This window comes from Gallus gallus, chromosome 2 (assembly GCF_016699485.2).
Source record: "Gallus gallus isolate bGalGal1 chromosome 2, bGalGal1.mat.broiler.GRCg7b, whole genome shotgun sequence".
Classification (NCBI taxonomy): Eukaryota; Metazoa; Chordata; class Aves; order Galliformes; family Phasianidae; genus Gallus; species Gallus gallus.
The window spans coordinates 80811360-80838677 of NC_052533.1; the positions used below are offsets into that span (position 1 = coordinate 80811360).

General features: G+C 41.5%; 1 protein-coding gene across 10 annotated transcripts in view; it reads right to left on the reverse strand.

The window, feature by feature from the left end:
- Positions 1-27318, reverse strand: part of COBL (cordon-bleu WH2 repeat protein) — a 150767-nt gene that overhangs the window by 114604 nt on the left and 8845 nt on the right. Inside the window, exon 1 of one of the 10 annotated variants that reach the window (XM_015282314.4) lies at positions 9561-9624. The exons of the other annotated variants lie outside the window; for them this stretch is intronic. The gene's annotated coding sequence lies outside the window, so the exon portion shown is untranslated. Of the gene's footprint in view, positions 1-9560; positions 9625-27318 lie in introns of those variants that run through there. 10 annotated transcript variants of the gene reach the window in all.

The following is a 27318-nucleotide window of genomic DNA, read 5'->3' on the forward strand; positions in this document are numbered from 1 at the left end:
TCACAGGCTGATAAGGAGACCCTCTCAATCACACTTAACAGTACACCAAGTTCTCTCTGTCTAAATAGAATTTTTTTCAACTTCCAAGCACATCAGTTCAGAAAAATTCTAATGCAACACAAATGCAAAGGAAACACAAACACATTAGAAAAAAAAATAAAGTCAAAAAGCCAAAGATAAAGCTGAAAATCAAAAACAAAGATTAAACAAATCCTACAAAGATGTAGAATAGAAACAAGCAAGGAAAGAGGATTCTGATAATACCCATAGCTACTGCAGGAGTTCATCCAAACAGTGCTATGTGACAATCAAGATCTCAATACACTTTGCCATCTGTAATGTTTCAAGTAACTAGATTAAGCTTACTGTTTGCTCATTACTAGAGAAAAAAAATACTTTCTCAACTTGATTCAGTCTGCCACAGACAAGATACACTGACTCATAATATGGGCAACACAGTTCATGCCTTTAAGTGCTTCACACAAAATTAATAAATTGTAGATCTAAAATACGTGACTCTTCATAATAACTTACTTCCAGTATTTCACATTTCCTCAAGTTTTATAATATTAGAAAATTATACTTGCAAAACAGCTGAGACTAAGATCTAATTAATGAAATTACTCCCATGCTGATAAGCTTTGGGAAAAATTATGGTTGCCTATAATGCTTTATTCCCTGTATTTAAGATTTTTTTTTGTTGTTGTTCTAAACACAGTCTTCACTTTGAATTCTCTGGCCATTATGGTATGCAATTGTTTTACGCCTTCCTCTTTTCAAATGTTTATTTGAATTTCATATCACTTTTAAAAGACCATTCAATTTTTAAGGAAGGCTCACACTGACAGATATGATGAGAATGGTTTCCTTAAGGGCACGATAAAGTCACCCAAAATAGGCAAGAAAAAAATAATTTGTTTCTGGCAAAGAAATTAAAGTCATTTAATTATATTTTTGATCTTCCATTAGATTCTATTGATGGGAAACCCTACAGCTTTACGTATTTTAAGAATAAAGTTTTAATGCCAGGAGGAAAAAAAAAGTCCAAGAAATAAGATGAGTGAGAGCACTGCGGAGGAGGAAGCAGGGATTAAGTACATGGCCACACTTGCCTGAGGGTGAAATTAAAGGAAAATATAAACAAAAATCCAGCTGAGATGACACACAGTTTAACAGAAGTAATTCCTGGCATTGCAGCTCCAGTTTCAATCTTTTCACAGGCTTTAGCACTAGAAACCAATCGTTAGAATGTATTGTACTGCAGTTTTCTGGTCTCACATGTGCAAGCAAAAGTGACTGTTCTGAATTAGCTCCCAGGGATGTCTCCCCAGATCTGGCCCACTTCAGCAAGAGACTGAGGTGCACCTTCACCAGCAGAGCTCTGGCCACAGCATGAGTATTGCACACTTGTAGGCTGTGCCCTCCTGCCAGGGCTCAGGCACCTGCACTGATGCTGCTTCACCCAAGTGGCAAGAACCAAGTGGGACCAAACTGCTACTGTATCATCGCTGTCCTCAAGTTTGTGGGACTTATAAATCAACCACACCTTTAATGAAGTGCACCCTATCTTCCAGTAAAAGCCTCATCTTTCTCTCAGTCACAGGGGTGCCTCTCTGCAGACCAGTAGAACAAAGCTCACCCACCAGTCTCATGGTTGCTCAAAAAGTAATGCCTCCTATTCAATTATGTTGGCCCACGACACTGGAGGCAGATATTGGTGGTACGGCAATAGAGGTTGAACCTTTCTGCCACTGTTCCATTACATTTTGTTGCTGTAGGTCAAATGGCAGCAGAGGCAGCCTGAGAAAATGTGTACAACCTGGAAGTGTGTTAAGAAGCAAATGTTAGTCACTAATTCCTCCATGTGGAAGAAACGGCACTCATTAATACTGAATGTTTATGGAGACCAAATAGTGGTGACAATAATGGTGACGATGTTGGAATATCACAAAGTTTGCACCAGGTGGGTCCCACAAAAGCTCAAACAGGAACAGAAGGGACACTGTATGCATGTTTGTCAGGACCTATTGAACTAATACAGTGCTGAATTTCCTAGCTCACACCATTATTGGTCTATGATTTTAAGTATAGCAGCCACGGATACAGAAAAGAAGGGAAAGAACTGCTTACCTTTAGAAGGCCTCAGGTACACAGGGATCTCCAGCAAGAGACACCCCCACCTCCCCCTGCCAACCCTTAAATGAAGTCTGGGAAGGCAAAGATCCTTGCTCCACCCCTTCCAATCACTCAGGTGCACTGTTTGCACCTGAGTTCCCCTGAGTTGGCCCTGCCTTCCCACCTGGTGCTCAATCACTGGTTCAGGCCATGAGTTAGCATTTCTACTATGCTGGTGATAAGATATAGTGTCACTTCTACCAGTCAGAGTCATAATGGCAGTCTTCAAGTGGTGATGTATGAATTCCCCATTGAAGAAAAAGCTGAAGATGCAGGCCTAGGTGGGTAAAGTGACGTGTACTGTCTTTCAGAATAGGAAAGAGATGATCCTTCTGGATTTCCTGAAATCCAGTCAAAGCATCAACACTGACCTCTACACTAAGCTGAAGGCTCAAATGTCCAGTGTCAGGCCAGAGAAAAAGATGATCTACTCTTGCACCATAAAGCAATGTCAGGCCCCACAGAAGTCTGAAGACCATGGAACACATTGCCCATCTTAGCTAGACAGTCCTATTACACTGGATTTGACACCTATTTTTATTTGTTGAGGCCGATGAAAGATGGGTTTGTGAGGGCAATATTTTCTTAGTCATGATGCCTTCTCAGCAGCTGTGAAACAGTGGGTCACCTCGACTGGTGCAGATTTGTACAAGCACAGCCTCCAGGCTCTTGTTCATTGCTCACAAAAATGCTTAGTTAATGGTAGTGACTATGTTGAAAAATACAGTTTTGTAGTTGAGAATTTGCTCTATCAAATAATGTTATTGTGCTTCTTGTATCTACTGTAGTTTCCATGGTAATAAATAGGAGGCATTAGGCTTGGAGCAGCATACGTACATCTGTTTTTCAGAGACAGAAGAAACCACCAGAGCAGGAGCTGTGCAAATTCATCTCACTGCAACTTCATTTATAGTGAAAGTCAGTATGGAGGTATACATAGGGTGAGTTTTAAATGAACAAGGAACAATACTGCAGCTTGCATGTTTATAACACCCACGAATCACAGACACACTAGGGAGCCTGACAGAGCTACCTGCATCATTTCCAAAAACAAAATAAAATACATACAAGCCCTACAGAAAACCTTTAAAAAGCAGCCAAATCCCAGTATCTGGGTTGATGCCTGCTACAGTTAATGAAAACAGTGCTCTAATAAGCACCGCAAGGTCTGGCCTCATAGCTGTATTACGGGACTTTGGAGATATCATCCATGTCTTCGGTGTGTGAGGAAGACCATACTACAAGCTGGTGCCACTAAGCACAATTCCACCAGCTGCATTCACATTGGTGAACAGGAGTGAAATGGGAGAGGAGCTAATGCTATTTAATTATTTGCCTCATCTGCCAAAATACACCTTAAAGAAAAACAGAAGTCCTTTGTGGTTAAAGGCAAGAAAGCATTGAAAGTATTTAGTCCAGTATATTAGACTCCTATGATATAAACCACAGCGTTATCACATATCTGTGTCAGAGATACACTGAAAGGTTTAACTCTTCAGCTGGGATATGTGACCTGAACAAAAATAAAAATGACACTAACCATGCATACTGGAGGTTGGGTAATGATCTTTGCCTTCATAAAATGTTGTTACAGAAAAGCAAAAGAAGAGAAGTAGGCTACTAGCCCAGGATGATGGAACTTTTTGTTTCACAGAGACATCTGCCAGAGGAAAAAGAAAAAAAAAAAGCTCAGATGAAGAAAAATGTGGCAAGGACAACGCAAATGTAAGCTTTTGGATGCAAATGCTTAGCCTCCAGCATCTGAGCCAAAACTACCCACCAGTCTCTGAGTGACAAAAAATCAAGGCTGTGAGACAATGGCAGCTCAAGTGATCTGCAGTGAAACCAGCAAAAAACTGGTGCAGTGCATTCAGTGACCAACTCTCCAGTCCCATTCTCACAATTATCTTTGTCTTCCTCCATTACTCACACAGTTGCATTGGTTTTTTTGCTCACTTTCCAACCACTGAACTATTAATCAAATTGCATTCCAAGCAAGCAAACAGAAAGTAAAAGAAAAAAAAAACCAAAAAACCCAAGAAAATACTGAGGTAACCACCACATTGCTTATGCTCAACTGAAATTATACCAAGTATCTTCAGCTATGACTAACGTGACACAAAGCAACCTGATTTAAAATGGAAGAACAAAAATAACTGCTATTTCTATGTTAATAATGCTGAAGCACAATGGCAACGACAAAAAGCTAGAAAAATGAGAAATGCCCATACTAAGATCCCAAATAAGAGGCATCCAAGATACCACATCTTATACTACAGCACACCCAAGTCTTGCTGCAAACATATTCTATCCTGTCCCTAGTGCTCTGATATCTTCATTGGGCTGTTGTAAGGGGGCACGGTTTTGCAGGAAGAAGGCTACTGCCATGCAGACAGCTGCTGCACTGTGAGCTCCCTGCAGATGTAACTGCTGTGGCTGAACTGGAAAAACCACAGCACTAAAATATCATCAGCTGGTGAGATAACTAGCGAGCTTTCTTAGCACTGTTCATCAAGATGCAGCCAGGTTCATACTCGCTAACTGGATTCTTACTCACCAGGCTCACCTGTGGGAATACGCTGGCAAGAAAACAAAGCCAAAAGCATTTCTAAGTGGGCTCACCACTGGCATTGTGTCCTCTGCATGTTCTGGGCAAATATGCATCCCGCCAACGTGCTCTTTCTCCTACTGCCAGCTGGCTTTTTGCAAGGACTCAATAATTCTCATCTTGCTGCCTGTGATTGGTACCACAATACCATCCTGAGCTCTCCAGCAAAACTCTGAAGTCTGGAAACGTGATGTTTGATAGGTTTCATTAATGCTGAATAATTACAGCAGTGTTCATCGTGTTAATTAATAGCAAACCAATGAAAAGCAGTGAGAAGGTAATTTATTTCTAGATTGGTCAGAAACTACAGACGCTGTTACGCAAACCAGAGGCATGCTCAGAAATCTCCAGTTACGGTATGTCTTCCGAAGTTACCAGCACTGTACAGATTTCAGTGTGGCTGTCCTTTCTTAATCTTTTCTTATCAATAATTACTTTCAATAAGGTCATTTAAGTAAACAAACAAAGATTTATTGCCTAGCAACACTTATAAATTTTCCTGTGGCGATCAACATCATCGATTTTATGATACAACTACAATGTGTATGTGCAGGGAATTGATGATTAAATGTATGTTAGACTGTACTCTTCGTGCTCCGAGTTTTTACCTCACTATCACCTACTGAAAATCCCCCTCCTGAGCCTTGCAGACTGCAGATTACGGCTCTGCTATAGCAAAATTTTCTTCATTGTTTTTTCACAAGGAATACAGAAGAAGGAACGGACAAAACAACAGTATATACTTCACTACACATATATAAGCACGTTGTGAAATTTGACTGTATTTCCTGTGCTAATTTCTAGTTTCATACATGCTTACAAGCTATTTCAGTGGAATAATCCCTGACATAACTACAGAATAGTATTCCTACTGATGCTTTTTTCAATGAAGAACACTCTTGAAAAAGTGTTCATCTGATGTGCAGATGGGGAAGAATTACGTTCAAGGTGATTAACTGCTTAAATACACACATCTATGCAAAACATTAGCATACATAACCAGGAGCCAAGAGATCGTTGTTTCTCATTTAATGAGAATGCTCTAGAACCATGCTGCTTAAATTCACCCACTACTGAAAACAGTTCATCTTTTCTGAAACAGACCCTACAAAGACACACCAGCAGCGGCAGTGAGGGCGTTTAGCTATCCACAGAATTAAACCAACAGTCTGTCTCTGTGGCCTCGATGCTCCCTGTCAGGTTTCCCTGCTCCTGGAGAAGGGCTTGTGATCTTGTCACGCTGACCTTACACGAAATTTCTAGGGGTGGGAGGTTGCAGGCTGCATCCACATCCAATGCCCACTGTTCCTACATATTTAAAGTCCAGATCTGATGACACACTGGAGAGAAGCAGGGAGACACAATTTGCCTACATTGCATTGCCCAGCCTAGAACATAAAAAACAAGAAACTGTCTCCTTTTATTTAAAATTATTCTGTAAACCCCATTCTGTAGGAAAAAAATATTTTAAAAAATCACAGAAATCAGAGCCAGAACTACAGGGCTGACTAGTTGTATCTATAGCCAGATCAAATGCCCTGCAAGGTTGAACAGTGTATTTCTGTGAGAGCCTGCACTCATATGCAGAGAAAGAAAAAATAAAGATACTAATACATTCCTTCCTCCTTTAATCATCTTCTTAATTAGCATTTACAATTTGTTCTTAATTCACACCCTATCACGCAGTAGGAAAATCACATGTATCAGTATATCAAAAAATGTTAATAAAGCAGATATGCAGCGTCAGTGAGATAAAGAAATATCCAACTTCAACACAACAGTATTAACTGTGTTCTGACCCCATATTTATGGGAAGCCACAGTTGTTTTTACTAAGAAATCCCAGTGCTTCAAATGATTTTCCTAATAACGATTTACTTAATAAAATTTCTTATTAAAAAACAACAACACAATTTTGCTTTCAGTTTTAAGGTATTCTGTCACTACCAACGATATAGGAATGAAATATTTCTTAGTTTGAATTGAAGCCAGATTATTTTTATTAAAAGGAAACCATAACTTTTGTTACTCTATCGTTAAATTTAAGTCTACAAATAAGTTTCACTTAGGTTTCCTTAGTTAAGTAATCAATCCTACTCCAACCTTAACTCCAGTGTAGAAGGCCTACACTAGTATAAAAACAGAAAGCCTGACTGAAAACAAGAAAACAACAAAGAAACCTGCAAATGGTAAGTGAACACAGATAAGTACACTTAGAACACCCAAGCTGAGAAGTAGGGCTCTGAAGTTTTATCTTGGTTTGTTAAGAACAGAAATGTTTTTATGCTTTTAAATGTCAGCAAAAACCATTTGTTCAGTCAGTCTCCATTTAAAATTCCTTTTAATGTATCCAGTAGGCACATGCAGTACTTCATGGATTTTAAATCCAAAAACAAAAAGGGACGTAGTATCAACCTAAGCATTTGACAGTTTCATGAAGTGCAAACTGTGAAGTATCAATAAACTAAAATAAAGACATGCCAACACATCCCTAAAGAATCAAATTAGAGGAGAATGAGCCAAATACCCTCCACACTTCATCACACACACTCAAATCAAATATTTGATTATATTGAATATTTTTCTGATGCGATGCACTGGCTCAGCACCCAAGACAGGCGAGAGTCTGGGCCATTATGGACTCCGCAGAGCAAAACCAAGACCTTGAATAACCCCAGGAGCGGACTGGAAGCTATGGAAACGTGCTACACATCATAAATGAGAAACACTACAAGGAGAGCAAAGGTACTTACCACTAAGGAGATTTAAATCCTACTCAGAGATAACCCAGTGCAAACATGCCAAAGGCTGCTCTGCAGGTACTGATGGGGCACCACAGCAGTGACAGCAAGTTTGTACAGACATGCCTGAGCTAGCTGCAAATGCAACACAGCCTACAAAACCAACACAGGATTCAAGATACATTGGCTTACTTTATAACAAACATAAACTGCCATAGTCACACTAGAAACAGCACAAGCTACACATATATCAAATGTATATCAACAAGAGAAAGAGCATTTCCACTTCTGAAGCACTGTGTGATAGCTTCCGAGCACCCTCCAAGCAAGGTGATTAGAAAGCCTCTTCTCTTTGCTAGCCAACAACTTCCCAAAGACTCTTTAAAAAGCTATTATATTAGGCTTCTCTTTCCACCTGTCAGTTAAACTAAAAGAAAAACATAATTCTGTGTGAAAATCATGTTACAATCTGGCAGCGCGTGACTCCACAAGAAATAGGGGTGCCTGTCCTGTATGCTAGCTGCCACCTGGGAATGCTGGATGAAAACAGAAGAGAGAAAGGAGAGCCTCCAGTGACCCCCACCACACAGCTGAAAGGGAGAGATCTTGACCTCAGTGAGGTCAATGGGAGTTTTGCAACTGACCCTGCAGACCCAGGCTTCCAGCCTGCCAGCAGCCAGCAGAGCTCAGTCCCCTCTGCATCATACTTCCCAGCCTGAATACAGCTGTGGAGCACCAGGGCAGGCCTAGCAGCAGAACAGCAGCTGGGAGAAGCCTGGGGCACCAGGAGCAGCTTCATGGCACTGCCCTGCGTGTCCTGGTCAGATCTGCAAAGGTACGCTTCTTGTATGCCTCAGTAAATCTTATAAAAAACTGGAAGTACCACGCATTACAAGTGTATCTAAAAATAAAGTTACATTTAAAAAAAAAGAGAAAAACTAAGAAAAAAACATTAATGAAAAATGCAATCAAATATATCATCATACATCACCACCCAGACTTTGTATCATTTCCGATTCTAAAACGGGACAGAGAGGTCAAGGAAATCTGAGGATGCAAGATCAAGTGGGAGCTGCCACACCACAGCCTCTTTGGTCACCCCTCCGAAATAGGAAGGTCAGTGGCATAGTGATAATTGGTGAAATTACCAGTGTGGAGCCAGCGCTGCCCAGGCCAGGGCCTGGCAGCTGCTCGCTTGACAGATGTTGGCACCGTTCTTCCCAACAAGAGATGAGAACGCTCGACCGCAAACAGACCCAGCACCCTCTCCAAAGTGAATCCTGTGTACAACTTATGGAGCAAACTTCCTTCAGAGATATCTCTTCTGCTGAGCCTGAGGCAAATGGCACCCAAGCAACACCGCAGGGCAGGAGAAATGCTGGTGAGTTCCAACAGAACAAAAAGTGAAAGGGATTCACCTTCCTAGCTGAGTCACAGGTTCTCCACGCTCAATACAGGAGAGCAGAAGGTAATAAAGAAGCTGAAAGACTTAAAGACAGCATTTCATACTAATGAAAGTCAGACCTAATCCCTCAACAAGCAACTCAGAGCTCCAGGATGTCTGACAAACCCTCCAGAAAAAAAATGCTACCTTTTATTTGGGGGTTAAACCACAAAGCATGCCTAGTTTCCCCTCCTTCCTGTATAAAACCTTGTTTGCAGCATTGTCTGAGTGTCATTTTTAAAGTATAAGCCCAGGCAAAATAGTGCATGAAAGCTCCTTCCTCCCTCCCATCTCCTTTCATAGTACAGACTGCTGCAAGTGATTACTGTTTTATGTATATGAAATAACATTTTTTGTACCCTCACAAAATTCTTCCTTCAAGAGGTTGATTTTTGCTGTCACAAGGTGGAGTTCCTTATGTCATGCCATTACAAGAACTCTGCTTCAGTATTTTGACAGCCCCTGTCATCACAACAGACCACGTCAAATCTTAAGCAAATGAGGTAACAGTCTGGTGGTACAGTACTGCTACACGGTTCCGGTACCCACAAAATTAAATGAAAACACTGCTAGCATTCATTACATTAACCTACCTTTTGTGTTCAGTGTCTTACCAGGACGCAGAGAAAACACTTCCGCTGGCTCCCCAGCAAACCTGGGTGTGCCGCAGTATGTGTGGCTAACTGCATGCACTGAGTATGAATCATTAACCCAGTGCTGGGGCAGGAAGGCAAGGAATGACCAGCCCTCGCCCCACTGCTCACTCATAAGCCTGCCCAATTCGGAGTCCTCTACAGTACTTTAAATATACATGAGAGACATCCACTGAAATAGGCCTGGGCCAGTTGACCCCCACTGCTCTACAGAAGGATGTGATGAATGCTGCTTCTGATGCAGACTGCCGCAGACCTCCAAGCAAGTTTGGTCTCACAGTTCCAGCATGCAGGGTCAGCCACAGAAGGCTGGCTGCATTCAGGAAACTGCCACACTGAACTGCTTTCCTACCCACCTCGACCTAGTAGACTATCACATGCCAAAAACATTCCTATGGAACTTCAAAAGGCAAAAGAAAGCTGTAAGAATCTCTATGCCCTCACTGCCTTCTCAGGTCTAGAGAAAGAGATACTAGAGGCATTTGCAATCCATGAAGTCCCTTGAAGACAATACTGTCCATATCAAACCCTCACAGCAGGATGTACTGCGTTTGACAGAGCAGTTTGTCTGCTAGGTCCATAAACATGGGAACAGAGTACAGTGAAGTTTTGCCTGGCCTACGAACATCAAAACCTTCATCCCCTGCTATCAGACATCATACATCTTGGCTTTTGTACAAGGCAGCATAAAAATTCCCAGAAGCAGATGCCTCCTGACATACACCAACGGCATCAGCTTGACATAAGCAGCAACAAAAAGTTCACCTCAAGTGCATGAAACACACACAAATCAAAATACTACTTGCAAGCAGTCCTATCTCTGTACGTGTGCAAAGACTTACTAATGTGTCAACCTTACTCCAATTGCGGCCACACAGCTGTAAAAAGCAAAGTTTACCGCAGGCTTCCTTGACTGCAGGATTAAGATCCACAGAGATGGGGTAGGCAGAGAGAAGTGAGAATTTCATTTCATCTCTGCTGCTTTTCTCAAAATAAATAATGAATTAAAAGCTTAATCTTTCACTGAATAGCTGGCACGTTGACAGTCTCGGCAAATGACAGTCAAATTAAACATATATGAATGGTGTCACATAGCAAGTCTAACCACTTATTTTTAAACTTGGAAGAGTCTGAACAATTGAAAATATCTGGGTTGGGCTGACAAAGTAATTCCACACACCCTTCCCATGTCTTTATAGCTGGTAGTAGTATATGGCACTGGAAAGAGATAAGAAAACTAAAACAAAGAAAGGAACACTTCCTACACTTATGGTATTCATGAGAAAACAGTATGTAGAATATTACTGGTTTTAATTTCTGCTGGAAAAAAAAAGTGAAGTACTAGGAAGAACTCAGAATGTAATACCAATGTAAAGAATTAATGCTAGCATAAAAATGCTTCATAAAAATAAAATCATAAAAATAAAATAACCTGTCAGCACTCTCTCCTGTCAATCAGCAAACTTAATCCACGTGAACTTAGCCCCAGCAGACCAGAAGTAGGCTTTTACATTCTAATTATGTATTTATGCATAGAAAGAGAACTTCTAACAATCCATAAACATCTTCACAGTTGGAAGAGGAAAAAAAACAATGTTAGCAGAAACCTTACTCTGGCTTCATTTGTTTCTGCTTCAGCCAGACCAAACGCGGCAGTGTACTTCCAAGTATTTTGCTAGCTGTTTTCCATATACAAATTATGGCTGTTGGAGGTGGGTATTCTAAAGGATACATACAGAGGCCTGCATGTCTAAGTGGAAAGGCGAGTCTTCCACCTGCCTGTCTGACAGGCAACAGCCAGGCTGTGCTCAGGCTCATGGCCTTGTACCATCCCCCATGTGAGGTGACAGCAGAGCAGGGCTGGGATGAGCAGTCTCTTCCTGCCACTCCTTTCTTCTCACTCATCTCTTCACCATTCTCCCGCATTTCACTGTGGGTCCTACTCTGCACACCGCCAGTCCCGCCAGTGCTCTACCAGCTCTGCCAAAGAGCATCTCCTGCTATGCCTGCCCCACTGCTCTCTCATTGCTGCACGTCTGCCATTTCTTACATAGAATAGGATCTCACTGTCTCCGCTACAAGATCCCTCCATAACCCAAAGCAGATCCCTCTACTTCGAGTTCATGTAGTTTCTACTTCTCTGGCAATTCAAATATTAACCAAAGCGTTCAGACACTGTGGGAGCAGAAAGCGAAGTTGTAAACAGAGAAGATGACAGAAACAAGACTTCTTGATGATGCGTCCAGTGATCTATGAAGAGGTCAATCTGCAGCATGTGGGTTGAAATGACTCACAAGCAGACCAAGGGGCAGGCTATGTTTGAATAAGCATGTGCTAGATAATCCAGTCGCTACTATAGGAAAACACAAACCGGCTGTAGCAGCTGAAGCCAGCATCAACAGTCACCACTAAAAACCATGTTCATGCCAAGACCAAGAATGCTATGCAGTAAAAATAATGTGCATCTCTTACAGTCAGCTCATCTCCCAGGGAGTCACCCAGTCCACCTTCATTCCATGCCAAGGGTGGTATGTGCTTTATGAACGCACAGACAAATCAATTATGACTCGTTATTAAAATTACTTTTTTATATCCTCATTAATGACACTGACAGAAGGGTCAAGTGCACCTCAGCAAGTTTGCTGATGACACCAAGCTGTGGGGTGCAGCTGACATGCTTGAGGGATGGGATGCCATCCAGAAAGACCTAGACAGGCTTGAGCTGTGGGTGCAGGAGAACCTCATGAGATTAAAAAAATTCAAGCGCAAGGTCTTGTTCCTGAGTCAACGCAACCAATACAAGCTGGAGAATGAAAGGACTGAGAGCAGCCCTGTTGAAACCTCACCTACCTGGGCTACCCATGGATGGGAAGCTGAACATCAAAAGAAGCACGGGCAGCTGGGCAATGGAGGTGATCCTGTCCCTCTACTCTGCATTGGTGAGGCCTCACCTGGAGTACTGAGTCCAGATGTGGTGTCTTCAGTACAGGAGAGACACTGACCTGTTGGAGTGTGTCCAGAAGAGAGACACAAAAACGATCCAAGGGATGGAACACCTCTCCTCTGAGGACAGGCTGAGAGAGCTGAGGTTATGCAGCCTAGAGAAAGCTCCAGGAAGACCTAATAACAGCCTTTTAGTACCTACAGGGGAGCTATAGGAGAGAAGGGGACAGACTCTAGCAGGGTCGGTGGTGATAGGACAAGGAGAAATAGTTTAAAACATAAATAGGGTAGATTTAGATTGGATATAAGGAAAAAGTCTTTTACAGTGAGGGTGGTGAGGCACTGGAACAGGTTCCCTAGAGATGTGGTGGATGCCCCATCCCTGGAGACTTTCAAGACCTGGCTCTGAGCAACCTGATCTAGCTGTGGATGTCCCTGTTCATTGCAGGGGAGTTAGACTAGATGGACCAGACCTTCAAAGGTCCCATCCAACTCTAAGGATTCTATGAATGCCAACAAGAAGCTTCATCTATGGCCAAGTTCCTCTTTCTAAGGCCAGCACTGCTCGATCACACACAGCCACAGAATTTTGGCAACAGGATTTCAGTCCTATCTCCACCTTGGAGATTTGACTGGTCTTATACCAAGACTTACTACCAGCATGAAACCTCTGATTATTTCAAGTAAAATAAAGTTTCGTATCATTTTTGCCCTGATTTCTTCCTCCAACACTCAAGTCTAGCACCCCTGTGAAACAGAAATGTTTTATTCCTCAGTGATCGTTTGTGAATACCTTCAGACAAACTTTTTTTAAACTCCGAAAGCTAGCCTTCATTTAAACAAACTCCCCAAACTTTCATGAACACAGAAATAAAGTTAACAACCCAAGCAACCAGTGAAATCAAATACACACAAAAAAGTAAACTTCTACCAGTTGTTTCATAAAGCCAGCTCAAGAAAATGTCACTTCAATGTCAAACACTAAACAAACTTCCTCGTCAGGTATAAGGAAGTAGTGAAAGATCTGCATAATGGCAGACTCTAAATTCTAAACTACAAAATCCCATATCCATATTTTTGTTTCAAGTTTTCCATTAGCTTGCTAGTGTACACAGGCCAGTAAAATAAGGACTATAAATATTTAAGATATTAACTTCTCACTCAGAAGAGTTGGTAGTAATGGTCTTCAAAGCAATGAGCCAAATTCAGACACTCCTACTCAACTCGGGATCTTCAAACACAACGCAGTTTCAAAAAAGCAACTCGTAAAATAAAGGTATGTTCACTGTTAGTAATGCAACTGTATTCCTGCAGCCATGCTCACACCCTGGCACCCTTTCCAGGGAGTCAGAGCAGCTTGAACAACACTTTCTGAAGACAGATTCTGGGTTGTTTCCTATGGCCAGCTGTTTATAAAAGCATGTAAAACCTCATCAAGTAATATGCCTCTCTTTAAATGGCTCACACATATAGCTTTGTTTCTATTTTCAGAGCCTTAAAACTTGTTATGTTTCTCTTAGGAGGTGTGAAAAGGATAGGGAGAAAATAAAAAGGTGTTTATTTGCATTGATACTATGCATTTGTCTCTAGATGTTGGTGAGTATTCTTAACGAATCTTCAAAGTTTTTTTTAGCACAGCTGTAAAATGAAAGCATGTCCAGAAGCAAAGCATGCCCAGGGAGGCAGATGTGCCAGCCAGGGGAGCTCTGATGGGAAGCAGCAAGACCTCAGGTGTTGGAGCAAGGCAAAGCAGGCAGCACGAGCTGCGATTCCCACACCTCGTGGCATTCTGGCACTTCAGATGGGACAGACACACGTATACTTTCACCTGCTGAATTTTGACTGCGCATGATGAAAAACAAGTATGAGAGCCAAAAGAGCCCCTTCCCTTTCATAATACTATGCAAGTTATGCCATCACCGGAGAACTCACTCAAACCTCAAAAGGCAAGAAAGCATCTCAGCTACCTTGACTGGACAAACAAGTCCATTAGTCCATCAGGTTAATTGAACCAGTGAAAGAATCGTTCCCTTGGATCTCTTTAACACACATTCTATTACTGAACTGCATTTTTGAAAGAAATTTCTGTGTCCCAAACTAACAGTGGAATGCAAAGCTTTCATTTTTTTTTTTCATATTCAAAAACAATAGATTTTGTATGAAGGAAAATATGTCTAAGGCACAGAAATTTAAAACTGATTCCAGTTGTCATTACAGTAACATAAAATTAAAACAGTTTAAAATGGAAATAGAGTATCTATGATGCATACTTGTAGTATTTAATAATTACTTAGAGAATGGGAAATCAGTGGTTTATTTTTTATCCTCACAACCAAACTGTACAGCAAACCCAATATACAATGACAGCAGTGTTATCTTTCTCAAACCCAAGAGCCTAGGAGAGCATACTAATAGCACACGAATCACATCTTTGGGGCAGAGTGCATTAGCAGAAAGGAGGAGAGTATGAAAGGTGTATTTGTGCAAACTAGAATCCAGCTGGGAAACAAGTAATACAAAATATGTACCTTCTAAAAAATGTCCACTAGTTAACTTGATATATCATTACTGGACCACTCATCCTCCTCACACTTCACTCCTTTAATCACCCACAAACTAATAAGGACTACATTTTACATTTTCAGTACCTGTTTTAAGTGGCTGTAAATTGTAGACAAGTTATTTTCTTAAGGTGGAAAATGAGAAAAAGAGTGGGCAACAAGGTGCCCAGCTCCCAGCAAAAAACAACAGCAGGGCTATGAGAAGAATTTGATGCATGAACCACTCAATGTTGTTTCACTCAAGCAGGAGGAGTAAGAGTTGGGGTTCTCTGAACCTAACCTCCTACAAATATTTTCTTAGCTAAATTAGGACACCTGTCACACTGCAACTTGGTTTGCAGTTTTAAACTGCTCACTTTTATGTTTTCCAATTATTTTTTAAGGGAAGCGGTGCCCCAGCCAGACTTATCGGAGGATGGTTAAAGCGCCATGCCTCCCAGCTGAAAAGAGTCTGCAGAGAAACCCAGAACTGCAGATCGCCAGTGTATCTCTGCTTTTTTAGTCATCTGCTGAAAGCTAATCTTCAGTGTCACAAGTAAGCCATTGTGTGCAAAACAAAAAAGACCACTGTCTCTACTACTGCTGCACGTACAGTAACTACTCGACAGTATTCAACTGTGAAGCAAGAAAGAAAAGCGGAAGTGGTTATTTACAGTCAATATAATGGGATTATGCATCCAGAATAAGAAACTGATGAATTAAAAAGATTCGTCAGATATATTCTAATTCCTACTCCCTGACTATTTATTAGTATTTTTGTGGAAAGCTCACAAAGAAAGAAAAAAGCTTAATATTGCATGAGGCATGCTCATTCATATCTTGAGGTAATATTTTATTGGCATTTCTCTTAAATTATTTATTCTGTGTGATCGTTTTACTCATTTCTAGTTTAATTCTTGACTGAATATCTTAAAACTCACCTTCTGTTCTGTATAGTGGCACATCCTGACAGCGCCAATGGTTGAAGTGAAGTCAGTGTCCTAATTCCTAGCTTTTCATGACCTCTCAATCCCACGACCTCACAAAACTAGCAGAAGATTAAACTTTTAACGTGAGATTTAGTGGAGGGCACTAACATGCCCGTTAGTATTTTCTGTACTTAAAAAATACCTGGGGCCAAACTGCTCTTTCCCACTCATTACTGTCAGGGCTGCACATAACAAAAGCCTAAAAACAGCACTAGCAGAGGAACTGAAAGACAGATTAGAAGAGATCCTACATCTACTCAAGATTTTAATAATGGTCTCACCAGCTACAGTGTGGATCATCTTCTAATAGATTGATAGATAAATTCATTTTGCATTTGAGCATGAGTAGGATCTGCAGTTAGAACACTGAAGATCCCTGATGGCTTGTTGAAAAATTAGTTCCAAAAGGCAGTAATCATACAAACATAGGATGGCTTGGGTTGGAAGGGACCTCAAGGATCACCAAGCTCCAACCCCCCGCCACAGGCAGGGCTGCCAACCTCCATATCTAATACTAGATCAGGATGCCCAGGGCCCCATCCAACCTGGCCTTGAACACCATGGTTTTTAATAACAACAAGAGCTCCTTTTTTGTCACATTGCAAGTTCATTAAGAAAGGACACGGAACATGAAGAACATGCAAGTCCTGAACAGCAAGAGATGCTAAAACAAGGATTCCCAGACAACCCATTACAACAAAGGTAATGGGTAAACTATAATCAAGATAAATATATATATATATAAATAAAATAAATAAGTAAATATATGTTTTTAATATATTTTGTATCGTAACTTTATTCTAGAAAAGCAACTGATGTTCTATTACAGTTAGAACAACCTTGGCAAAAAAGGAGTCTGATTTACTTCCTCAGAGCATGCTCTACATTCCTTCTCATTACCAGTCTGGTCCCAGACTAAATACAGTACACAGTCCAATTAAGAAATGCTTCTGAAGTTTGTGTCTAAAAGTTGACATTAAGAAAGGACACCCTGTACAAACTATCCTTGTACTTTTGCCTCTACTCAGATCAAGACTGGAAACTACACCATCGTCTGTGAAGTCCCTGCTTTCAACAACCTCTTTCAGGCCAATCCAAATCCTGTGTATTCCGAAGAGCTAACAAAGTACATGAGTTATTATAAGCTGCAGCAGCCCCCTTCTGAATCACCTTTTTGCTCTCACCACCGTATTTCAGCATCAACCTTTGAATTAACATCTGCACCTATCTGCCTGCCAGGGGATGCTCAATACAGTAATTGGTATGAATCTGAAAGTTGAAAATCACAACTTAATCACAGGTGAAAAAGTAGGGTAGACTTCTTTCTATTATGTTGGGTATATCACAGTACATGTTTCTTCCAGTAAAACATGCAAGCAGTTAAGCCTCTTTCCCTATAATGTCATTTTTATTTTCACATACCTGCAGTGCACTACATAATCTACCTGGGGAGAATTCTGCCTGAAATCACTCCACGCAGCAGCTTAATTTCAGCTGCTGAAGTATCACATCTCCTTCATTCATCCTCCCAGGGCAATGAAAGAGAAACCATTTCCTACATGGGACTGGAGCCCCACTTTTTTTTTTTTTTCTTGATGCTAGATTTATATTTGGAGCTGACCATCAACAAATCTTTGCTAAATGACAACAGCTCCTCTGTCTGCAGTCAACGAAGTCATGAAAGGGAAATGATGCTCCCCCTCCCACTCAAAAAAAGAAAAAAGAAAAATGCAAGAAAAAAAGAAAAATACAGGAAAAACACATTTGCTGCTGGAGCCAAGCCTCAGTTTACACAGTGTGCAGCAATCTCTCTGCAAGCTGGCTTCCATTCTGAGCTGGTTTCATGGCACCAAGTGTGGCAAAAATGCACAAGATGTTTTCCTTATGCCTTGCTCCTGCCTGCTCATGCCCTCCTCTCTGAAGGCGGCTCATATGCGGCAACACCTGTGTTATCTTAGAAATACCTTGGCCAAGAACAACCCAGCACACAGCAGCAGACTATTTACACCTGACTGCCGAATACAGAAGGGCAAGTAGCCTTGCCAAGTGGTTTTGGGCCGACATGAAGTTTTCTCTCTAAAGCAATGGAGCAGAAGCAGTGGCTATGGAAGGATAGGACGTGCCAGCAATTCAGCTCAGCAAAAAGTGGGGATGGAAGCTTAAGGGTAGCAACCAGCTGGAGAAACACGTCAGACAAGGCAGACATGAAAGTGTTCAAAATGTTTCAGGGTGTCGGGGATCCTGCATCGCACTGGACCTGTGGTGAAGCATGTAGTGCAACAGGCACACCACCTTTAGGTATGGAACACCTGCAGAGGCTCCCATGCCAATCAGAAGCCTGTAGCACCTTTTAAAGTGCATTTCTGAATACTCCTCCTCATTACCCCTTGCTCCTTTTCCCACACTAAGAAAACCAGAACAGAACTGTATAATTGAGAGCTGACTTAAGCCCTCCCAGGTGTTCTGGGACCATACCTCAGTCTACAACGCATCCATTAACAGGGATTCAAAAACCATGAGGACTCTGGATCCTTACACTATATTTTCCAACAGCTGGATCAGCTGGAAAATTCCACTGCAATTTGCATTAGCTAAAACAAACAAAAACTACCTTCACTGTTACAGATGCCTACTACATCAGCAGGCTCTAAATACAATACTGTAACAAAAGAAATAAATAAACCAAAACACACGCACTGTGAGAGATTGTTCCTCCTTTCCGCAGGGAGTGTCTGACTGGGATGAAATTTGTTTGTTGTTATTGTATTGTAGTTTGGCCTCACAGCTCCAGAGCTATGTGATTAGCCAGCACTGGCCCCAACCAGCACCACACAGGGCTGCTCAGAGATGGGCTTCTGTGCCGGAGCAAGGTGTGATGCAGCCCACCTTTCTTAACAGAAAGCTCCTCACAGCGTCTGCTTTAACCAAAGCTTCAAGGGTTACTGAATTTGACTGAGTGAGGAGGCATACACCTGGGTAAAGAGCATAACCTCAGGTGCTGCTGAGGCTCTGCCTGCGCAGTCCCATGAGGTCTATTCTGCAAACTCCTCAGCCAACCTCATGGCTCTTGAATGCACACAGAGCTAAGGACTAAAGTCTACGGCCTCAGGATGAAGGGACAGACCACCCATATTAGCTCCCACAATCTCCAAAGATTTGATTAATTATGATAAATTTAAATTATAAAATCATTTCTGTGTTAATAGCTTTTTTTTTTTTTTAATAATCCTCTTATTTAAATGCTGTATAGCCCAAACAGGTTTAAGGCTCACATCACTTGCAAAACAGCAATTACAGTCTCATAAATCACCAATTTCCACTGAAACACTCCTGATGTATATTCATATACAACACACAGATTTAATCTCGCGGTTGGCTTCTTCCCTATACATGCAATCGACAGCTGTCACAAAATTCTATGAGGGTGAGTTTGAGCTTTGCTATTGCCATCCCACATCACATGTGAAATTTGGAAGCTCACACACTCGTGCAAAAGAGATCAAATTCGTCTGGCCAAACACAAACTCTCTGGTCCTGAATATCTAGTTTAGCTTGTGAGGAAAATGATTTCAGTTCAAGAATCCTTAAGGTACATTAGACATGCGTCATCTTCAGGAAAGTGAGCAGCATTAAATGAACTTCTGTAACATAAATATGTTGTCACACGCAGAGATCAGGCAGCCCAATTTCATATTTAAACTTGATGTTAAGCACTGGAAATGATAACACAAGACCACCCCAAATCTTCAAAACAGGACAGAAGACAGCAGAAAGTCAGTGCTGCATTAATTCTGTACTGGAGTAACTACAGGATTTTACAGAGGGCAATGCACAGGCAGACTTCTGTTTCATGTTACAGCCAAAGAGTATATATATATTAACAAAGACACACGGAACGGTCATTTAGTACAATACTGAAACTGGAAAGCACAGAGCAAACTGGTTAACCTTTACAGCAGTACACAGAAACAGCCTAACTGCTCTCCAAGCATTAGCGGCACCCTGAAGAATCATCTTTCCTAGTGAAAAAGGATCCTGGTAAATCTCTGTATGAGGGAGATACTCATTTCTTTAAAAAAGTATCCTGGAAAAAAAAAGGCTTATAGCTGCTGTTGGCTATCACAAGGAACTGCCAGCCACCTCTCTTCTCCATCCCACCTGCTGCACAACAGCGCATTCATGCAGCTCAGCAGCTCTGCCAGCAGAACGTTTTGAATCCCTATCAGAATGGGAGTATTGTCTTGAGGATTTACACCAAGCTACTCTCTTTTTCCATTAAGGCTAACTTGCAGTCATGCATACAAAGATGGAAAAACAATTTCTCTCCAAAGGGGAATTAAAGAACCATACTCCTTAATTTCCCTGTAAAAGAGCTACTAGAGTAACACTTTTTTTTTTCCTCTTGCCATAATAAAACCACTCCCAGCCATGTACCTGGAATCAAGTAATACTCCACGTTCTTCACACGAAGAATATTCTACTGTGTAACACAGAAAGGGTTGTTTGAGAGCTTCCTCCTCATCCTCTCCAGAACAGAAACACCTTGAATGGAGCCCCAGCCTCCTGAAACACCAGAGTGGCTTAGGTCTCACAAGAGGGCTCCCATCAGAGTTACCTTTACAGCTTGTGGTCACTGAAAACCTCCCCGCTGGCCCCAAAGCCTGAACCCTCTCCTGACCTTCACTCAGCACTGGAGCAGAAACAGCAGAGGAGGAGAGCTGATCAGAACACATCACTTTTGTACATTAAATCACACTTATGTGTGTGTACATAACGTTATGGGGGCTCACTTGGCTTTGTTATTTCAAAAATCCCAGTCGGTGTCTCAGAACAAGATGAGCTCAACCCGTTGAGTGCAACTCTACAGTGGGTACAGCCGCATTAAGCAGATCACAACGCCTTTCAGCGTAAACTAGGGCAACAGAATGCACATACTATTATTCTCTGTCATTTTTGTACCTGTTTATGGATGAGGAAATAGTAACTTATATATGCATACATTCATGTAATCACTGGCTTAAGGAGAGACAATATGTCAGTTTTCAGTATAAAGCCAGATTACTGGAGGTGCCCTTTTTAACACTGTGTGTTTTTCCATGAGTCTTCTCATATTTTCTACTTGCTTTGCAACTAAAACGCGGCTGGCAATCTCCTTACATTTGCGGTCGCTGAAAAGTCTCATGATTCCATGCCTAAATAAAGCAGCCAGCCCAACCACAAGGCTGTCCTTTCAACGAAAGCAGGACAAGGAACCCTCCTCCGCCCCACGATCTGAGCGCTGGGCACCGCGCAGCTCCTCTCCGGGCTCCGAGCAGCCCGCACACCCACGCCACATAAGTCCCAGGAAGATCATTTCCCAGCAGACATTTGCAGACACGTTACTAACGATCCAGCTGCTAATTTAGCATCTGCTCATGTTCTCAGGTTACCAGTGGGTACCTCCCCGCCCCAGCAGCCTGCTCTGAATGGGTAGTACTCACGCACGGCTTTGCCTCTCTGAAATACAGGGGTATATTTAGAAACAGCCAGCAACTTCACACGGTAAGGCGGCGGCACGCTTCAGATTAAGTAGGTAAATAAAACCCAGTCAAAAGTAATAAAAAAAAAAAACCCAGACTTTTCAAGACAGCGTCTCCTTGATTTAGCCACTGCAAGAAAGACTAGAGGAAAAAACTTTTTATATCGCAACTTAATCTAGGGAAAAAGATACTTCTTCTCCCCCACCCTTTCTCAAAAAAGCAATTCGCTGCCGCTTATTTGAAGTAGAGTTTCTTCAATATGAAACCAAGGCACGCAAAATATGCTACATATATTTACTGCATGAAGTGAAAAACCTCCTGATACCCACCAGTACATTTCTGTTAGATCTGGATTCAGATCTTAAAGCATTACTTTAAACTCAGCTGGAAATGAATCTGCCACCAGAAAAGCTCTGCGCTTTCACTTCAGACTAAGTCTGTGCTGTAGATGAAGAGATCCCTACTCTTCGTACGCTCTGCGTCTTCATTTCACGACCAGCACTGAACTTCATGGCTTATATAATAGTCTCATAATGTTACACAACATTCACTTGTGAACATAACATTCGATTATCAGGTTTTGTGACAAAGTAAAAAAAGAAATAACTTTCTGAAGTACTAAACCACCATAACTCTACCCATGGGATACGTACGTAGACGTGGAACCACTTAGTGGCAAAGGAATTAATGCAACGAAGCAGTAAATGCTACTTAAAAAGGAAAACATTTCTCACCATAAAAAATAAGTGCGTTTATTAGCTAGTCAGTTCTCTCACTTTAACTGGAATACTATTCTAGTGGAATACATTTATTTACACAAGCTATAATAATGACAGCTCATTACGAATTACGGGCTGATTCAAACACAGAGGCATACTCAGACATAATAAATGAGTCGATGCCAATATTTAGATCTGTAGCCAGAGGCCATATGGCTTGTTATCAATTTTATGTAATTGCAAAGGTGCGTATCAGAATACACGCAGGTTGCTTTAGCTTTAAAAGAACTTGAAGCAGACTACATGAGAACACATTTTTCCCCCTCTTTTACTGCAGGGTATGAATCCCTGGTTAGACAAGATCAGCATGGAGGCTCGAAAGATGTCAGGAAAGAGGACAAGAAGTAGCTTAAGAAAGGGATTCATCCAGCAGTGCGCTTAGGGACATGGTTTAGTGGACATGGTGGTGATGGGTTGACAGCTGGACTAGCTTATCTTTGAGGTCTCTTCTGACATTAATGACTATGTGATTCTGTACCCTCACCGTGTGCGCAGCTGGACTTTCATACATCCTGCAGGCTGTGAGACCTCTCAGCCTTAGGCCAGCAGGCTGCAAGCCATTTGGGCCACCCAAGGCTGGGCAAGTCACCACCTGAGTGGCAACCCTGTCACAAGCAGTGATTTGCAGAGTGGACATGAGGGACCAAGGAGCAGGCAAAAAAATCAGCCAGAAGAAAAGCAGGGACAGTGGGGGTTCCTTCCAGCTCCTTTAAATCCTGGCCCCTGAGCAGCAATAACTTTACTCCAGCGGTAAATTCAAGGATGCATTTCTAACTCTTCCATCAAAATTAGAAACTTGCAAGAGAATTTGCAAAAGAGGATAGAAAGAATAAACTTCACAATGAAGGGAAAGAAAGTTTTCTTCAAGTTTTTTCCTCCATTTGTTCTTAAAACCACAAACACCTAAACTCCACCAACTGCTGAAACCTGCACACATCATTGGCCCTACCCAAGACACTGACCACGCACAAGTCTGAGTCTTGTCTCATGCACAAGGCTATGCAGTATTTCAGGTGATTTGGGAGACTGCATCAAATGTCTGTGGCTGCACTCTATCAGGCAGCTGTAAAAGTGAAGTATGTATCCCTTGGCCCTTGCCTTCCACATGCATTTTGAGGAACACAAGCCACCTCCCAAATTTTGTTTCAACTCATAGTGTCGTTCTTCTCTCCAAATAATCAGAACTTCATCAGAAAACAATTTCCTTGAGTACAACAAATTTTACTATCTGTATCTTGCACAGTTATTCAGACTATCATCCTCATAAATCCATCTAGGACTCTGTACTTGTCAGATGTAAATGGTCCAATGACCAATTCTGGAAGGACCAGAACAGCCACACAATTCTGTAGACATGCTGACTCTGGAAGCAAAGTTCTACACCAAAGCATTTCCTTTCAATATTGTTCAACACATACTATCCAGAGCTTAATCGTCTATCTGCAACTCCACGTGAAACAAACACAATTATTCAGAGATAAGCTGAAGTTTTCAAAGAATCCTAAAGTAGTTACACACTTACATTTAATTGTCCCGGGAGCCTACCAAAGCAGTAAGATCAAAGAATATACTTCCTTCTCAGAGCAGTAAGTCAGCTCAGTGCCAGGCACTCACTCTTGCACCATGGCACAAAATCTCACAGAGACCAGTTGCACACTGTGCTTGAAGCACCTACATATTCTCATCCTTCCTCAAACCAATACCTACTAGCCATACATATACTACTCACCAGCAACACATGAAGTAGCCTGGAAGAGAGAAATGATCCACTTCCCAAACAAGTCCCGCATGAATATCTCTATGGCTGTTTAACTTAATTAGGAAGAACGGAGGCATTTTCATTACGGTACAAATCACAAGCACTACAGACTCATAAAGTCTTCATTTCATTCAGATTTTCAAGATCCTTGAGTTCTATACAAACGTTTATCTGGCTGCTAGAAAATAAGGTAATACTATTTTTACTCTCAGCTGCATCAATATGGTACAGTTGATCACCATTACACTTACTGGTTTTCTTTCCACTAAGGAGTTGTGGTACGTTCGGTAAAAGGAAAAAGTAGCACAGAAAACTAAGAAAAGTCTAGACAGTTTTAAGGTTTCAACCTTAAATAACGCTTGGTGAAAGCAATTTAATACAGGAAACCCCCTGCTGCTGATATGGGGCTCTGTCTTAATATAAATAATGCTAATGAAAGATTTATAGATATTTGAATACTGTTGCACACGTACAGCCAGGTGCTAAACAGAGCATGTGGGGTTTGTTTGCAATTTGAGCTTTCACATGTTTTTCCAAGTAACTCTGCCTACTCCTTCCTGACCAAACTCGGAAGAGAAATTTAGTCCCCATGCTAGCAACATGTCTGTTCCTATGTGCTCAGGATTAAGAAGAACCCAGATCATTGCTCCAAGATTAATCAGAAGGCTGAAGTATGAAAGATAGCCTACAAAAGAAGAGCAAGAGAGTGTATTATCCCTTCTGAAGAATTTGGGTCAGTCCGCATGGTTTGTCTGCATCAGGGGCTGGCATGCACGGGCTGCCTAACCATGCAGACATTGCGTGCTGCCCAGTGTTCATATTCGGCACCTCTGCAGGCAGAGACAATTTACATGAACACAGTTTTCTGTATTTTACATACTGCACAGAGTTGTTTATCCTCTAATCGTAAAGGTAGGTGGCAATATAGATTTGAAAAGATTGACTTAACTGTTCATACATATGTTGCTTTTAAAGAAAGGTTCATTTGCACACAGACAAAACATCCAGTACCATTCATTTCTTCCCAGATTAATCTACGCTAAACTGCAATATATAGGCAATTTAGGACTTTTGTCAGTTCAATACTACACCAAGTTTAAAAAACAACCAAACAACAACAGAAAAAGCAAAACAGAAATTATTCTCAGCTAGCAAATTAGTAATATAAATAATTGGCAACGCTGCAATACTGCAAACAGTATTTCTTTCCAAGTAACTCCTTATGAAAATGAATCAGAATGGGGAATTTACGGTGCTTTTCATGGCAAGAAACCCAAGGTACCTGTATAAACAGGTTTTATACTTCAGGCAGTTTTATATTTGTAAAATACTTTCCCGTAGACTTGGATCCCATTTTTAATAGGAGAAAGTATGGAATTTAACCACATATATGTAAAGTGATTTCATTCCAAAATAACTATGGCTAATTTGAGAATACACAGTGAGAAACAATAAACAATGATATGGATGAGCAGTCGTCTTAAATACAGCTGGTGCAAAGTCATGACAAGCTGTGGGCTTTTTTTAAAAAAAATACAAGTGAACCCTACCCAGTCCTGTAAAAAGAACAAGAGCAATGACAGAAACAACTGACCTCTTTATCTTCAACCAATTCGAGCAATATATCCTTAGTGTCTAAAAGGTCTTTAGCTGTAAAGTACTAGTGGAAACACAGCACTCTGAAGCTTATTATCATGCAAATAAAGAAAAACAAGTGGAGAACACAAAACACAAAGCAGAGCCCTGGTAAAGAGGCATAAGCAGTGAGTATCTACAGCCAGCCCCAGTGCACAGGAGTGACCCTGTGCTGGTCTTTCTCACAGAACCACAGAATGGCCCGGGCTGGAAGAGACCTCAAGGGTCATCAAGCTCCAACCCCCCCCACCACAAGCAGGGTCACCAATCTCCCCATTTAATACTAGACCAGGCTGCCCAGGGCCCCATCCAGTCTGGCCTTGAACACCTCCAGGGAAGGGGCATCCACAACCTCTCTGAGCAGCCTGTGGCAGCTCCTCACCACTCTCACAGTAAAGAACTTCTCCCTGACATCCAACCTAAATCTTCCCTCCCTCATCTTAAAACCACTGCCCCTTGTCCTGCTCTTATCTACCCTTTCAAAGAGTTGACTTCCCTCCTGTTTATACACTCCCTTAATGTACTGAAAGGCTGCATTGACGTCACCCCGCAGCCTTCTTTTCTCCAGGCTGAACAAGCCCAGCTCCCTCAGTCGGTCTTCGTAGGGAAGGTGCTCCACGTCCCTGATCATCTTTGTGGCCCTAAACTCAGGGCCTGGAACGAACGAAGTGTGTTTAGCCAAAGGAACTGCTGGGCTAAAGCCAGCTCAAAGCTTCTCCCACATCTGTGGCACAGCAGAAGACGTAGGGATTTCAGTTCTCTGTGCCCTCTTTCCTCCCCACTGACCGGGTCCTACAAATTCAAGCTACTCCACAGCAGCTGACCAAAGCGCCATTATTCAATATTGCATTAAATAATCAACGAGTGCTGTGGCTGAGCTTAATTTCCTGGCAGGCGCAAGCAGATTCACTCTCTCTGCCTCAACAGAGCCCAAAAAACCACAGGCATGGACTGACTCTGCTCAGCCCCTACTACTCTCTTTGTGAAAAATTACACTGATAAATACAACGATTATTTATTTTATTTTTTAAAGGCCCTGGTTTGTTTTATATAATGGTGGAGGAAAATAATTCTTTAAAAAAAAAATGGAAATAACAAGAAATAATATAGCTGGAGGGTGGGGGAGATGGAGGAAGAACTTGCTTCTTCATCCTTCCATCAAGCGCTAAAACCACTGTTTATTTACTGCAAAATAGAACTACCGAAAAAAAAAGAAGTAGTAAAAGTCTCTGATCTGTCATTATTTCTAAAATACATAATTTGTCTTCTTCAGAAAGAAGAATTCTCCTTCAAAGGTATAATAAATTTTCCTTAGAAGACTAATTTTTCCCTTCATACTTGTGAGATTGATTGATTCGTGATAGTTGCAGAATAACTACCTGTACTTTCAGGATGGTGTTCTCTTGTTTCTTACAAGTCCAAGCAAGAGCTGGAAGGAGAATATAGCTAACTGTATTAACTGCTTAAAAGTTAAAGAGAAAAGCAATTTTACTTTAATCACGAAATAGCTTAATCATGAACATACAGTTCCAGG